Here is a 7,359-nt window from a genome sequence, read left to right on the forward strand (position 1 = left end):
TTTTTTTGTCTGTTTAGTTTTTCTCTTTTGTATTTTCTTTTCTGTTTTATTTTAAGTTCCCTTTTATTACAGTTTTATAAAAACACTAGCACCTAAATTTGTATTTATAAATATACTACTGCCACCTTAATTCTCAACCGAAAATAAAATAGTTTAATATTTTATAAAATTCAATAGGCATGTATTTAACTGTTTTAACTACTGTTTTAATTATCTTAGAGCCTTTAAGCACTTTATCAAAGTTTGGTTTCTCCACCATAATTACAGCTGCATTATTTAGTTCACTCCGAACATTTTAGTTTTAAAGTTTGGAAACTTTTGTTGTTTGCCTATGTTTTAAATTTGAATTTGAATCGGGTTCGAATCAATGTGAGTTTAATCACAGTAATGGAGGTGACGTGGCATCATTAGCTTGGGATTACTGTAGTCTAATTATTCGGGCGTCACAATTCTCCTCCACTACAAGAAATCTCGTCCCGAGATTTAAGAGGGGAGTAAGGGGGGTTCTGGTTATTCTAATGGATCTTCTTGAAGAAGTTAATCCCTTTCATTGATGTCTTCAATTCTTTATTCCAAAGCATCATGATGAAGTTGTCATCCTTTCTTCGGGGAACTCCATCGTACTTACGAATAGGTAAGGGGCAGCTCTACAATGATAGGAGGTTATAAGGGAAATTCATCTGGGGTATCCCAAGAATGAACATATGAGTATCTCTCGAGTTGAACAAATTACACCTATCGAGAGCAAAGTAAGACGGTGCAATAAGAAGTTTCAAGCGGATAGGCAATCGTTCATTGCCTGAAGCAGAGTGCGAAAGGGGTTCTGAGCAACGGGAATAAGTATTGTGTCCGATACCAGAATAGATCAACAGGCAAGTGGCCCGTGAATTACATACAAAGTCAAGCACGAGGAATAACTTTGACAACAGGTTGTACAGGAGAGTCAGGTTTCGTTCCTGGGACCTGTGGGTTATGGGCCCACCATGTGGGTTAAAAGTAGAAAGGGGGGGCTGACATCTTGTACGATCACGATAGCAAGGCATGTCAGAGAGTCGCATGTCAGTTATGTCGGCAACAATGTCGGTACCAAGGGCGAGGGACGAAGAGAACCATTTTCCTGCTCGTTGAACGAGGCGGACCAGTAGGCGAAGTTCTCGTCCATCGGTGGTTACCGGAATGTCATCAACAAAAGTAACAAGGTCTTACTAACAGAATTGTACAACGAGGTGTTTACATAAGCAGGAGAATATTACTGCTCAGATCATATAGTTCACAAGAAAGGTTAAACCAACAATGGAAGGAAAATATGATCATCAGATTAAACAGAACAATGGAAAGGAAATTATGTTTAAACACATATTTCAAGGGTATATCCTTCCCAAGGACAAGCAGAGCATGATATCCATGTCAGGATATAATGTAGAAAACTCTTTAGGTAGGGGAGAGAATTTTCATGACATTGCCCATACAACGGTGTTTGGGTAATTGAGCAAGAAACATTTAGCATTGGGCTTCAAATGGTCTTGTTGAAAATCGGAGTACCATAGACATGCTTCGAGATAGCATTGACATGGTCATCAGGTGAAGATCAGACTTTGGAAACACGAAGGATCCATCAGGAATAACTTGTAGAATAAGTCTTACAATTTCCTCATGGATGAATGGATAACCTTGCTGAAAAGGAATCTATAATGATAGGTCCTCCAGCCGGGGGGGGGGGTGCTAGGCATGACATCATGTTACCGGGTCATCAAAGGATCAACATCATAACTCTTGGAAAGTTGTCCCAACCATCATATCTGACCGAGATTCATATCCAATTGGTGTCATGAAACCTCAGACTCAGGGGGTCCGAGAGGAAAAAGGTGCAACACAAATCGTCGAAATGACATTGCAAGATCCTCGAGAAATGAACTATGGGAGCGGGTTTCTGAAGCAATAGTTCATCATTAAACCAAGGAGAGGACAAGGAGGTGTCTGGTGAACTCAACGGCAATTCACCAAGATTCCCAAAAGATGGATTTCCACAATTAAGTGAACAAGGAGATAACATTTGTCAGATCAAATGATATAAGGAAGTATGCTCGAGGTAAACATACACAATTAACATTGGTTGAAAGGTGCGCCCGAAATATGGGTTGGGTTGCACGACCAATGTCAGAATGGTGATTCAATAATCAATAGCCTAAGAATGAACTTTCGACCATTAACTAAAAAAAATAGGGTTGCTAGAAGGAAAGAATCCAAACAACACCCTTCACTTGTTGGAATTAACACGGGGACCAAGAAAGAATGGTGATGGTGAGAAGTATTTCTATGTCAAGAATTCTCAAGAGGTGGAACAATTCTCAGAACATTCTTGACATAAAGGATGGTAATACTCCAAGGTAAAGAAGAACAATTGCTGGATAGCAAGGAACTCAAGGTATAACACCAAGCATGAACAAGCTTGTGTTGGTGGGAAGGCATTAAAGTGGTCGATGATAATACAATTCATCGAGGGCAAGGATGGTATTTCTCATCATGAATTCAATTGATATCCTGGATGAGCTCAGAATGTTGATGATCACGACACCTTTGTCGCGAGAGTTCATGAAGATGTAATCGATCGGCGACGACATCAAGTCAAAGTAATGATGAAGTGAAAGGTTATTGGAACCAAGGGTACGACACAACTCGAAACCAAGCTTGTTGTTCAAGGCGAAATGGTATGACGATGAGGATCGACGTAAGGTTAGTTCATCGTCGAAAATTGTGCTCCGAGAAGAAGGACCGGGTAGCACAGTTAAAATCATCATGACAATGATATAGCCAAACAGGCTAGGAATGGCGTGATCGGGTACAAACTCGTACTTATAGAAGCTTACTGAAGAGTTGTTGAACCGTAGTGCGGACTCGGTTCCGTTATCGGTGTCTTTGAGTGTTTATTAACTCAGAGCCCATGAAAAATTGGAATCAGTGGGAAGGTAGCACTTGATGAAGAACTCATAAGGAGTTATGCAGTTCCATGATAATCTCGAGATACCAGGGGGTAATACTCGACACAAGATCAAAGTAAAGGTTGGACTGGTGTATTGATCCATAGGAGACAATTGTTTTAACTTGTCCGAGAAATGAGATCAAAGAAGAACAATCATGGTCGGAACCACGGTTGCAAGGGATCAATTCACAGATACCATATGTTAGTTATCAAGGAAATAGTTATTGTTACAAGAAGCTTCCATGATAGGATATACATCGCGTCCATGGGCATGAACACAAAGTTCAAGGTCGACTCCCACTTCTCCAATGCATACCCTTTCATTCACTTCTCGCTTTCGATGAAGTTATAGCGTTGAAATTTTATCTGGCAAAATACCAGAAGAGTACGACTCGTGAAAACTTTCGAGTTCACACATATTAAGGAAGGCATAGGTTCAACCCATCGGGGCATCTTAGAATCCTATACCAGAATCTTTTAGAAGTAATTATCTCAAGCTCGAAGGCAGAGCATGGTTGAGAAAGCAGACGATACAATTTACCAAAGGCATTATGTATCCGAGAAAAGGCTCACAAGTTTATTGAATATGAAGGGCGTTGTCAGATAAAATCCAACAAAGGATCTGGTGATCCACAAGGGATCTGACGTGAGCATCGGTACTCAACTAGAGGAAGCAGATTATAGAAACAACTGACTAACTCAATTGTCAAATGCAAAGGAATTATGATTTCCAAATCAAGGGATCAGAATCAATGCTATGATTAGGGGTGGATAAGTTGAATAGCCATAGGGTACAATCAAAGACAATTGGATTGGTCGAGAACCAATTCCAGTAAAAAGAATGGCAGCTCAGCCGGAAAAGTAATTTATAAGGATCAATGATGATTGCGTGTATTCGCAAAAATATTGAGTCAACAGACTCAAAATGGTAATGACAAGGAATGTCAATATGACTACGAGACTTATGGGATTATCCATAATGCAAGCAAGCAAGAATTTCAAGAGCCAAAGGCCCCAAAGGATTTTCGGAAGATCGAATATTATTTCGAAGACTTTTGTGAAACACATGAACAACTGGGGATGAGCGGATACTCGACAAGTGCGAGGATTTATTCGAAGGGGTATTCATGTGGCAAAGAAATGCTAGGCAGTAGGTACAAAGTATTCTCGGAACAATAGAGAAAACTTCGGGGTATCTTGTAATAACAAGATCAATGGGGGATGATCGTAAGAATGGCAAGTGTAAGTAGTTATCCATACGGATTTATCAGTGGTCAGGAATAGCCAAAGTGATGGGCACAAGTCTCGAGAGAACATCAGAGAGTATCTTCAGAATCTTCTGATGTAGCAGGCGATCCTCTGCAATAAGGGGCTCTTCGGGTGGATGCGATCACGAGATCCTAATCTTAGAGTTAGCAAATTCATTTAACCTGAATAGTAGAGAGATCAGAGTCCCAGAGTATAGACGAGGAATAAAAGATCCTAATACCACCCGATGGCGACGTGGGCCCGTAAGGCACACAACCAAGTTAGTAAAAGTTTTTGCAATGTCTAGACTCGACTTCGGCCAAGGAGTGTGGAAGGGGGATTCCTACAGGCAGTCGGCTCTGATACCAACTTGTGACGCCCCCGATTCAATCGTACACTAATCATGCACGCAAATGTGTACAATCAAGATCAGGGACTCACGGGAAGATATCACAACACAACTCTAAAAACATAAATAAGTCATACAAGCATCATAATACAAGCCAGGGGCCTCGAGGGCTCGAATACAAGTGCTCGATCATAGACGAGTCAGCGGAAGCAACAACATCTGAGTACAGACATAAGTTAAACAAGTTTGCCTTAAGAAGGCTAGCACAAACTGGGATACAGATCGAAAGAGGCGCAGGCCTCCTGCCTGGGATCCTCCTAAACTACTCATGGTCGTCGTCAGCAGCCTGCACGTAGTAGTAGGCACCTCCAGTGTAGTAGGAATCATCGTCGACGGTGGCGTCTGGCTCCAGGGCTCCAACATCTGGTTGCGACAACCAGGTAGAAGGGAAAGGGGAAAAGAGGGAGAAAAGCAACCGTGAGTACTCATCCAAAGTACTCGCAAGCAAGGAGCTACACTACATATGCATGGGTATATGTGTAAAGGGGCCATATCGGTGGACTGAACTACAGAATGCCAGAATAAAAGGGGGATAGCTAATCCTGTCGAAGACTACGCAGCCTCCGTCTTGCAGCATGTAGAAGAGAGTAGATTGAAGTCCTCCAAGTAGCATCTCCAAGTAGCATCTCCAAGTAGCATCTCCAGTCGCATCGCATAGCATAATCCTACCCGGCGATCCTCCCCTCGTCGCCCTATGGAAAAGCGATCACCGGGTTGTCCGTGGAACTTGGAAGGGTGTGTTTTATTAAGTATCCGATTCTAGTTGTCATAAGGTCAAGGTACAACTCCAAGTCATCCTGTTACCGAAGATCACGGCTATTCGAATAGATTAACTTCCCTGCAGGGGTGCACCAACTTACCCAACACGCTTGATCCCATTTGGCCGGACACACTTTCCCGGGTCATGCCCGGCCTCGGAAGATCAACACGTCGCAGCCCCACCTAGGCTCAACAGAGAGGCCAGCACGCCGGTCTAAACCTAAGCGCACAGGGGTCTGGGCCCATCGCCCATAGCACACCTGCACGTTGCGTACGCGGCCGAAAGCAGAACTAGCCCCCTTAATACAAGAGCAGGCTTACGTTCCAATCCGGCGCGCGCCACTCAGTCGCTGGCGTCACGAAGTGCTTCGGCTGATACCACGACACCGAGTGCCCATATCTTTCCCACGTAGTTGGTTAGTGCATATAGGCTCGTAGCCAACTCAGATCAAATACCAAGATCTCGTTAAGCGTGTTAAGTATCCGCGAACGCCGAACAGGGCCAGGCCCACCTCTCTCCTAGGCGGTCTCAACCTGCCCTGTCGCTCCGCCACAAAGATCCACTCGCGGGTGCTCCACCAGCCGACCCGACTTTAGTCTCCACATGTATCATGTACGAAGTATATAGTATATACCCGTGATCACCTCCCGAGTGATCACGGCCCGATAGTATAGCACGGCCGACGGACAAGAATGTAGGGCCACAGATGGAAAATACTAGCATCCTATACTAAGCATATAGGATTGCAGGTAAGGTAACAACAGAGTAACAAGGACAGGCTATGCATCAGGATAGGTATAACGGAAAGCAGTAACATGCTACACTACTCTAATGCAAGCAGTATAGAGTAGAATAGGCGATATCTGGTGATCAAGGGGGGGGGGCTTGCCTGGTTGCTCTGGCAAGAGAGAGGGGTCGTCAACTCCGTAGTCGAACTGGGCAGCAGCAGCGTCGGTCTCGTAGTCTACCGGAGAGAAGAGGGGGAAGAAACAATGAATACCATGTAAACAGATGCATATCGATGCAAGACAAGACCAGTAACGATGCTAGGCGTGCCCTAACGTGGTATGAGGTGGTACCGGTTAAGGGGGGAAACATCCGGGAAAATATCCCCGGGGTTTCGTGTTTTCGGGCAGAGGAGCCGAAGGGGGAAAGTTGCGGGTTCGATAGGTTAGGGGTGTGTGGCGGACGAACGGACTGCGTATCCGGATTCGTCTCGTCGTTCTGAGCAACTTTCATGTAGAAAGTATTTTCATCTGAGCTACCGTTTATTCTCTATTAATTTTAAAAGATTTAAATCATTTTCAGGATTTATTTAATTATTTTAATGCAACATTATCCAGAACAGTGATTGCTGATGTCAGCATGATGTCAGCAGTCAATAGAGGTTGACTGGGTCAACCTGACAGGTGGGTCCCACCTGTTAGGGATTGTTTAGCTAATTAACAGTAGTTAATTAGGGTAACTATTTATTAGGTTAATTAATCTTAATTAGTTAAACTAAACAGGATTAGTTAAGTTAATTAATTAATTAATTAATTAATTAATTAATTTTATTATTAATTAATTATTTATTATTATTATTTTTAATTCTCTCTTTTTTTTAATAAAAAAATGTTTTGGGCGTGGGGCCCATCTGTCATAGGCCCCAGGGGCCTTAGTGGGTTTTCGGGCGCTAGTGGGCGCTGGGCGCCAGGTGCGGGCGTGGCGGTTTCGGGCAATGGGTGCCCGTGCCCGAGGCCACCGCAGCGAGGGCGCGAGGCCTAGCTGCGTCGGCGGCATCGCTCGACAGCGGCAGGAGGCGGGGAGCAGGGGAGGCCCCGGACGGCGACGGCCCTGGCGGGCGCGGCCAAGAGCCGCGGGATGGAGGCGGTGGTGGCCGGGCGGGCAGCAGCAAGGGGGAGCGGAGACCCTCCATGGCCGGGCTTGGTCAGAGGGGGCGTCGGCGCGAGCGCGCGCTGT

Source organism: Triticum dicoccoides, chromosome 5A, assembly GCF_002162155.2.
Source record: "Triticum dicoccoides isolate Atlit2015 ecotype Zavitan chromosome 5A, WEW_v2.0, whole genome shotgun sequence".
NCBI lineage: Eukaryota > Viridiplantae > Streptophyta > Magnoliopsida > Poales > Poaceae > Triticum > Triticum dicoccoides.